This window comes from Petaurus breviceps, unplaced genomic scaffold, assembly GCF_028583685.1.
Source record: "Petaurus breviceps papuanus isolate PSGF00001 unplaced genomic scaffold, PetGlider_PUasm1.0 90994, whole genome shotgun sequence".
NCBI classification, from domain to species: Eukaryota; Metazoa; Chordata; class Mammalia; order Diprotodontia; family Petauridae; genus Petaurus; species Petaurus breviceps.
In genome coordinates this window covers 997853-1007147 of record NW_027187393.1, presented here as the reverse complement: position 1 = coordinate 1007147, position 9295 = coordinate 997853, and the positions used below count along the sequence as shown (strand labels likewise).

The following is a 9295-nucleotide window of genomic DNA, read 5'->3' as shown; positions in this document are numbered from 1 at the left end:
TGTGTGTGTGTGTGTGTGTGTGTGTGTGTGTGTGTGTGTGTGTGTGTGTGTGTGTACAAATAGAGTGGTCTCCTCCCTCCCAAACTGAGGGATTGAGAGAATTTCCCCTCAGCCTGACCTCCCATCTTGGTCCCTTCGGCCTCCTTCTCACCTGCCTCCAGGTTGTCATGGAGATGCTTCTGTTGCCAGCTATAGAAGGCTGGCAAGAGAACTCAGCAACTCTCCCCTGCTGTGTGTGGGGAAGGGGAGGGGGGAGAAGGAAGGTAAAAGTGGGGGAGGACTCTTGGTGAAAGGTAGATAGGCTGGAGAGGGAGAGGCCTGGGGCATCTTTGGGGGAAGATTTAGGGCCCCTGGAAGGGGTCATTAGTGTCTAATAAATCATTAATAATTGCATGAATATTTAAATCTTCTAAAAAAAACCTTCAGTGGGCATGGAGAGCTCCCCTGTATCGGTATTTATTGCTATCGAGCGGGAAGATATAAAAGTTGGTATCGGGCTGATTGAACTGACTGTTATCTCGGCCGCTAAATGGGTAATTGGGAGTGAGAGACGCTATCAGCAGATATAAATTACCTACAGTAAACCCAGGGCATTAACCAAGGGTTTATTATCAATTATCCCCTAGCTCGTTCTCCTTAAAACGAACTTTAAGTATATTAATGAGAAAATTTACGGGTCTTAATGAATCGAAGAAGAAAGGATGCTGGGGCCTCCCCCCGCCCCCCACTTGCTGGTTGGTGGGCCAGGAGCTTGGGTTCTTAGGCTAGGACTTAGGCTGTTTCTCACCTGGGACCTCTCTCACAAAGCAGACTCATCTCATGGGGACAAGATGAAAGTCCCAAGGTGAGACCAAGGGAGGATGAAGAGCTGTCTTTGTGTGAGCAATGGTGCTGCCTTGGCCCCAGTCCTTTACTATGTCTTTGGGAATCTATGTTCTGACAGTAACCTCACCTTCACCAGGCCCAAGAGATCCCGCATTCCCAAGGCAAACCCATCCTTTTTAGTATCTGGAAGACTGGAATTGCATGGCAAATGCAGAGGGAAGGCCTGGGTCCAGGGTAGGTTCCAGACAGCTGCGGGCAGTGGAAAGAGCTCTTCCTCTGGATTCAGGGGGCCTGCACCTGAATTCTCCCTCTGACACTGTATTACACAAGTGAATTTGGGCAAGCTGTTTGGACTGTCTGTGCCTCAGTTTCTTCATCTGTTAATCATATACAACATGCTACCTACCTCACAAAATTGTTATACAGATGAAATGAATTCTATAGTCTGTGTCCTGAGGTCCCCTTTGGCTCCATTCTATGATTCTAAGACAATTCATCTTTCTGTGCCTCAGTTTCCTAATCTGTAAAATAGTGGAGTCTCTAAGGTTCCTCTTTCCAATTCTGATGTATTTATATGGGAAAGCAGAGAGAAGGAAAGAGGGTATGTGTGTGAGCTGAGGTTTCTGTAGCCAGAAGTCCTACAGAAATGCAAGCTATCCCCTGAAGCAAACCTCCCCAGGCCCAGCCAAGCTCCACTGGCTGGACCTGGAAACTCACAGGCACAGAGGCCAGCCTGCCCAGGTCCCAAACAAAGGCTTGTCCTGACTTCTTGTCAGAACCAGGGCTCCTGTTTCCAATGCACTTTCTCTCTTCCACAGACTGTCATCCTAGGGGAGCCTCAGGTCCCTCCCTTCTAATTCCCCTGCAATGCTGGGAATGATTACTGGAAGGGACCAGAGTTCACCTAACTCAACCTTCTCACTGTACAGAGGAGCAAAGAGATGCCCAAAGAGAGAAAAGGACTTGCCCACAGTCTCAAAACAGAGCCAAGAGTTGGACCAAGACATGCGGTAACAGAATCAGGGTGGGAAGGGACTGTGGAGGCCACTCTAGTCCATCTCCCCCATTTCACAGATGAGGAAACTGAGGCCCACTTGAGGCAACTAGGTGATACAGTGCCTGACAGAGCTCTGCGCCTGGAGTATGTAATTTTGCTTTTACTGTTCAGTTGTGTCTGACTCCTCGTCATCTTGTGGACCACAGTACACCAGGCCCTTCTATCCTCCGCCATCTCCTGAAGTCTTAAAAGGTTTATGTTTCCATGACACCATTTATCCATCTCATCCTCTGTCATCCTCTTTTCCTTTTGCCTTCAATCTTTCCCAAGATCAGGGCCTTTCCCGATGAGTCCCATCTTCTCATTATGTGGCCAAAGTATTTAAACTTCAGCTTCAGTGACCTGGGTACCAATTCTACCTCAGAAGCTTAGTAGCTAAGTGACCCTGGACAAGTCACTTCACTGTTATCTGCCTCAGTGTCCTCAACTGTAAAGTGGGTATAATAACAGGACCTCCCTCCTTGGATTGCTGTGAGGAGCAAATGAGAATATCTGTAAAGGGCTTAGCACAGTGAGCTTAGTATATACCGGTGTGCCCCAGCCCATAATAAAGGCTTGCTCTCTTCCCTTATGTCACAAAAGTGACACGATGGAATGTGAACCCATGTCTTCTGACTCAAAATCCCATGTTTTTTCCTTTGTCATGTTGTCTTTCATTCAACCAACACACATCTGGCTTGTTGTGGGGGCCCTGACATAAAAAGAGGGCTAAAAAAACCCCCAAACTTCTTTGTCAAGGGCAAGAAGAGGGTCTGAGAAGAGAAAGGACTGCTGTTCAGGGTAAATGAGATGATGGCAAAAGGTGCCAGAAATAAATAAATGAATGAAATGGCAGCTATTTATATATCACTTGCATGTTTGTAGAGTGCTGTGTACACATTATCTCCTTTGATTCTCATGACTCCGTGAAGGAAGTGCTAACATTGTCTCTTATTTACAGGTAGGGACACTGAGGCTCAGAGAAGTTAGTGACTTGGCCAGGATAAGAAAACAGACCTACTCAGCTCTTATTCCGTTTCTGTTTCCTCTGCCGATTTAAAAGGTTCTTCTGACTGGGAAGGACAGAACAAAAATGATTAATTGGGAATTGAAATCCCAGATAAGTCAGGAAAGGGTAAGAGGCACCCAGCTGCCTTTAATGAGTTCACATCACCAGGCCTGGATAAACTGTATCTCAGGGTACTGGAAATAACTGGCAGAAGAGATTGGCTGGACCACCATCAGTGGTCCTCAAACCAGCACAGACGATGGGAGCAACAGAGAAGATGCAATACTTGTCCTAGTTTTCAGAAAGAGCAGGGGGCATAAAGTCTCTTAACTATACGCCTGTGAGCTTGAGATGTATTCTTGGCAAAATTCTGGAGCATATTAAAGGAATTGTTTGTGAGCATGCAGAAAGGGAAGTGGTAAGCACGAAGGGTTTCCTCAAGAAAGAGTCAGACCAGTCTAACCTCATTTTCTTTTTGGTGGTTTCTACACTGGCAGATCAAGGGAAAGTTGATGCATACCTAGGGATCAGCAGTGCATTGGCCAGAGGCTCCCATGTTCTTCTTGCAGACATCATGGTGGGCTATGTGGGAGTACAGTTAGGTGGAGGTGGTACAGGGTGAGTGATCAGACCCAGAGAGTGGTTGTTAGCAGAGGGAGGCAACTCTCTAGTCACTAGCACTGGGAAGCCATCTGTCTGTGTACTCCTGCGCTATTTAAGAGTTTTATCAATGACTTGAGTAAGGACACTGATAGCATGCTAATTAAATTAATGCAGATAACACAAAACTGGGAGGGATAGCTAACATACTGGATGACAGATTCAGGGTCTAAGAACACCCTGAAAGGCTGGAATAATAAGCCAAACTGAACAGATGAAACAGAACAGGAGCTCTATTTGGGTTTTAAAAAACCAACTTTGGGGGCAGCTAGGTGGTACAGTGAATAGAGCATTGGTCCTGGTATCAGGAGCCTCAGACACTTGACATTTACTAGCTGTGTGACCTTGGGAAAGTCACTTAACCCCCAATGCTTTGCCTTCCCTCCTGCAAAAACAAAACAAACAATTTCTTGGGTACCTGGCTGGACAAGAGTTTATGTGAAAAAGATCCAGGAGTTGTAAATGTTCACATGAATCAAGAACATGATTGACCATCTAGAAAACATTTAGTTTATCTTAATGCAGCATGAAGATGAGATTGTTCTTGGTGAGTCACAAAGTGTCCACAAGGAGGGCTATGGGTTAGACCACATTTGGAATACTGTTCAGGTTGGGGTGCTGCATCTAAGGAAAGACACTGACAGGCTGGAAAATCCCCAGCTAAAGGCGTTGATAAGGCTGTGTCACTCAAGAATCAGATGAACAAACTGGAGATATTTGACCTGAAGAAAAGAAGTCTTGGAGGGAAGAGAAAGAGCTACCCTTGGGCAGAAAGAGAGCTATCCTTGGGCAAAAAGATCCTTGAGCAGAAAGAGAACTATCCTTGGGCAGAAAGAGAGCTATCTTCAGGCAGAAAGAGAGCTATCCTTGGGCAAAAAGATCCTTGGGCAGAAAGAGAACTATCCTTGGGCAGAAAGAGAGCTATCTTCAGGCAGAAAAAGGGCTATCCTCAGGCAGAAAGAGAGCTATCTTCAGGCAGAAAAAGGGCTATTCTTGAGTACTTGAAGGTTTATTGTGTGGAAGGATGTTTTGCTTGGTCCCAGAGGGAAGAAAGAGGAGGAATGGGCAGAAGAGGAAGGTTTGGAGGTATACAAGGAAAGGCTTCCTAAAAATGTGAGTTTCTTTGATGTGGAATGGTGGGTTTCCTCATCACCTGGAGATATTAAAATAGAGGCTAGATAACCACACTGGGGATTTTGTAGAGATTCCTGTTAGGTATAGGATGGACAAAAGACCTCTGTCTTCTCCCAGCTTTGAGATTCTGAGATTTGGAGTAATTTTTTACAAGTATTTGGAGGGGTTTGGGGGAGAGCCCAAGTGAGTCCTGGCTTTTACTCTGCCATGTTGGCTCCATCCCCCAATTCCAAGATTTAGAAATAGCTTGCTTCAGAATGTCCCCAAATACATCTAATTCCTCCTAATAGTTAACTGAAGATTACCCTTCCAGGAATTTATTTAAAGGGCTCTTGAATCTATATTTTAAGTGGGTATTGCTTCTTAGTATAATGAGTTCTACAAGAACTCATGTTATCTGTCCTAAATCTAAGCATCTCTGTGGAGAAGTGGACAGGGAGCAAGAAGACTTGAGTTCAAATCCAGCCTTAGACACTTATTAGCTGTGTGACACTGGACAAGTCAGGTAACTTCTACTTGCCTCAATATTGTCATCTGCAAAACAGGGTTAATAATAGCACCTACCCTCCCAGGATTGTTTTGATGATAAAGTGAGATATTTGTAAAGTACTTTGCTTTCAACCTAAAAATGCTATCTAAATTACCATTATTATAATTTTATTATGATTGTCTACTACCTGGATTCAAAGAGGCCCAGTCTTAGCACCTCGTGTTTGAAGACTAAAACCATGTAATCATGAATATCCTAGTAGTTTAGGGGGAACTTACTAGGATGTAGATATCTCAGCCTGATAATAAGAAAAATTTCCTAACAATGAAATCTTTTCAAAATTCTACCTGTGTGACCATGGGCAAGTCACTTATTTCCTTGGGGCTTTACCATCTCCAGTCTCTCCCACTCCAAGGACCTCTTCACCTCAGCTCACAAGCATATTCATTCAGGTCTTCCCAATCCTAAAAAAATCCTTCATTTAATTCCATGGGCTAATTCATGGATCATTAGAATGGGAAGAAGCCCTTGGAGATCACATGGTTCAGACCCCTCAATTTATATATGGGGAAACTGAGGCCTAGAGAAAGGGACTTAGACTATAGCACTGCTGAAATGGACTATAAAACACAGTACACAGAATGTCAAAACTAGAAGCAATCTTAGAGAGCATCTAGTCCAATTCCCTCATGTTATTGTTGGAGAAACTGAGGCTCAGAAATGGGAAGTGACTGGTTTGAAGTCACCCAGTTGGTCAGTGTCATCTCCTTCCTCCCTTTCGTTGCCACCAGAGTCATCTCTTGGCTTACCACACAGCCCAGTACATTGCCTCTGTGGCCTTGCATCCATTCCTCACCCCTCTCTGGTCTGGCTTTGGCCCTCACCATTCTTCTGAAACAGCTCCCTCCACAATCCCCAAATCTGGTCCTCAACCTCTCGCTACTGACTCCTCCCCTCTCTACAGAGCTTGACACTGTTGCCCACCCTCCCCTTCCCCAAAATCAATAACCCCAATGACTTGTTTCTAGAATGCTTCAAGGATTACAAAATGCTTTCCTTCCAACAACCCTGTGAGGGGCTGTTCTTCACAAAGGTGAAGAGGCTGGGATGCTGTCCCTACAGAAAGGCTTCCTGGCCCTCCTGGTGGCTAGTGCCCTCTCTCTTCAAATGAGCATGGATATATTCTTGTCTGTCCATGTTGTATCTGTCTGAAAAATATGAGCTCTCTGAGGGCAGGAACTCTTTCTTGTTTTACCTTTGTAGCCCCAGAGCCTAGAAGGTTGACTTGCTCATAGTAGGCACTTAATAAATGTATGTTATGGGGGCGGCTAGGTGGTGCAGTGAATAGAGCACTGGCCCCGGAGTCAGGAGGACCTGAGTTCAAATTTGACCTCAGACACTTAACACAAAACTAGCCATGCGACCTTGGGCAAGTCACTTAACCCCAAATGCCCTACCTTCCCCCCTCCAAAAAGCAACCCCCCCCCAAATAAATGTATGTTATGTTGGATTGGACGGCATTGCTGGACCCTGGCCAATCCTATCCTCCCAGGATACCTAGACTGTCTACCCCAACTACTTACCCCTCCTTTGGCTTCCATCACACTTCTCCCACTGTGTTCTTCTCCTACCTCTCTGCCCCTTGTCTACTTTACTGTTTCTTTCCTCTCTAGCTCCTGAAGGTTCAGTCATCAGGCCTCTGTGGACTGAGGGTTAGGGTATTACTTCATGATCTCACATAGTCTCAACAGTTTTAACTCTGGCATATTAGCTGACTCTCAAATCTCCCTATCCAGCCCTGATCTCCAGACCCACTTCTCCAGGAAGCCTGGTGGACATCTCTATCTGATGTCCCACCAGAACCTCCAACTCAGCATGTCTAAAACAGGACTCCTCCTTCTTCTCCTTCCCAAACCTGTTCCTTCCCCTAATGGTGCTCTCTTTCAAAGACAGGCAAGCATGTCTGCTAAAGGGACCCGGGATGACTCTGTGTGACAAGGGGGCAGGTAACTATCCCTCACTGGGCCTCAGCTTCCCCATCCTTCAACTGAAGGGGGCTTGACTAGGTGGCCTCCAAGGCCACTTCTAGCTCTCCATCTCAGATTTTATAACATTGCTAGCAGTCTCTCAGAATAGGCTTCCTTCTCCTTCATCCCCGATCCACAATCTGTGACCAAGCCCTGCTAGTTCTTTCTCTGAAATGGTACCTAGGCTTGCTCCTCTGCCTCTCCCCCACTGCTACCATCCCAGGCCAGGCCCTCATTACTTCTCCACTGAACTATTTCAAAAGCCTCTTAATGGGCTCCTCTGCTGCCCTTTCCAGTCTATCCTTCCATCCCACTGCCCCTGGTTTTTATCCTGCCCTCTGAAGCCAAGAAGCATAAATTGAAACCCTTCTCAGTATTTTAATCCTCCAAATATTTGAAACCAACTATCATGGATTCTTCTTCCTCCTCCCCACCCTATCCTGAGTCTTCCCTTCTCCAGGCTAAACATTTCAGTTCCTCCAGGGAGTACTAGGGAGTTTTGTACCTGGGCCAAGGGGCAGGAGAGTCCCTTCCATGGGCAGGGAGAGGGGAGAAGGAAGGGAGCTATGTGAGACAGAGCTCCTGCACCTCTGACTCAAAGGCTGAGCTCACCCTGTGGTTCATTGGGCAGTTCCATAAAGGGCCCCATGCTCTAGGTGTCTGGGAAACAAAGAGAAAAAAGAAGAAAAACCAGTCCTGGTCCTCAAGGAGCTTACATGCTATCGAGGAGTCCATGTAAATATATACGTGTGGGTATGTGCACATAGGTATGTGTAAAATCAGCTGAGAGAAAGTCCTCTAAGCACAGATTGCTCGTAGTAAGTGGTACATGACCTGAGCACAGAAAGGAGCGAGAGAGTCTAAGATATGGAAGGGAAAAGCGAAAGTATCCCAGGCATGGAGAGCCTGGGCAGGAGACGGGAGTGCACGAAGGGAATGCTGGGAAATGATCCTTGAAGGGGAGGTTCAAGATAGACTCTGACAGTTTAAATGCCAAACAAACTCAAGAATTTGTGCTTTCTCCCAGAAGCAATAGGGAGCCACTGAAGGATTCTTAAAAGTGATGTGATCCGGTTAGACTTGTGCTTTAGGAAGATAATTGGTAACCATGTGGACAGTGGCTGGAAGAGAGAGGGGAGGTTAGAGGTCAGCAGTGTCAGTTAGGAGGCCATTACAGCAATATAGGCAGGAAGCCATGAGGGACTCAACCAGGACAGTGGCTTTGTGAGTGGAAAAGGGAACAGAAGTGATTAGTGGTGGATAGGAGCCAGAGGAGGGAGGCCAGTGGGTCAGGAGATGAGCAGTTCCACTTTGGACATACTGAATGACCAAAGGACATCTATTTGGAAATGTTCAATTGGCAGTCAGTGACAAGGACTGAAATTTAGAAGAGAGACTAAGGTTGGATAGAGATCTCACTTACAGGGGCAGCTAGGTGGTGCAGTAAATAGGGCACTGGCCCTGGAGTCAGGAGGACCTGAATTCAAATCCAGCCTCAGACACTCGACACTTACTAGCTGTGTGACCTTGGGCAAGTCACTTAACCTCAACTGCCTTGCCTTCCTCCCTCCAAAAAAAAAAGAGAGAGAGATCTCACTTAGACACTGTAATATAGTAGGAGGAACTCTGATGAGCTCACCAAGGAAGGAAGGAAACAAGTATTAATTAATTTAGCACCTACTATGTGCCAGACACTGTGCTAAATGCTTTACAAATATCTCATTTTATCTTCATAACAATCCTAGAGAGCAGGTGTTATTATTGCCCCCATCTTATAACTAAAGGAACCAAGGCAGAGAGATGTTAAGTGACTTGCCCAGGGTCACACAAGTGTCCAAAGCTGAATTTGAACTCGGATTTTTCTCATTCCAGGCCTAAGGTTCTATCCACAGAGCCACCAATCTGCTTCTAAATGATAGGCTGTACCGAGAGAAGAGGGCCCAGGATATAATCATAGTGATGTCCATGGTTCTAGGGCTAGACGTGCATGCTGATCCAGCAAAGGAGGCAGAGAAATCAGGAGGAGAACCAGGAGGAAGCATCATCACAAAAGCTCTGGGAGGAGAATATCCAGGAGGAGGGCCTAAGGCTGCAGAAGCCAAGAAGGATAAGAA

At 46.0% G+C, this 9295-nt stretch overlaps 1 protein-coding gene across 1 annotated transcript in view; it reads right to left on the bottom strand.

The window, feature by feature from the left end:
* The window catches only part of UNC5A (unc-5 netrin receptor A), a 108416-nt gene that overhangs the window by 54829 nt on the left and 44292 nt on the right, over positions 1–9295 (bottom strand). The gene's annotated exons all lie outside the window — the stretch shown is intronic.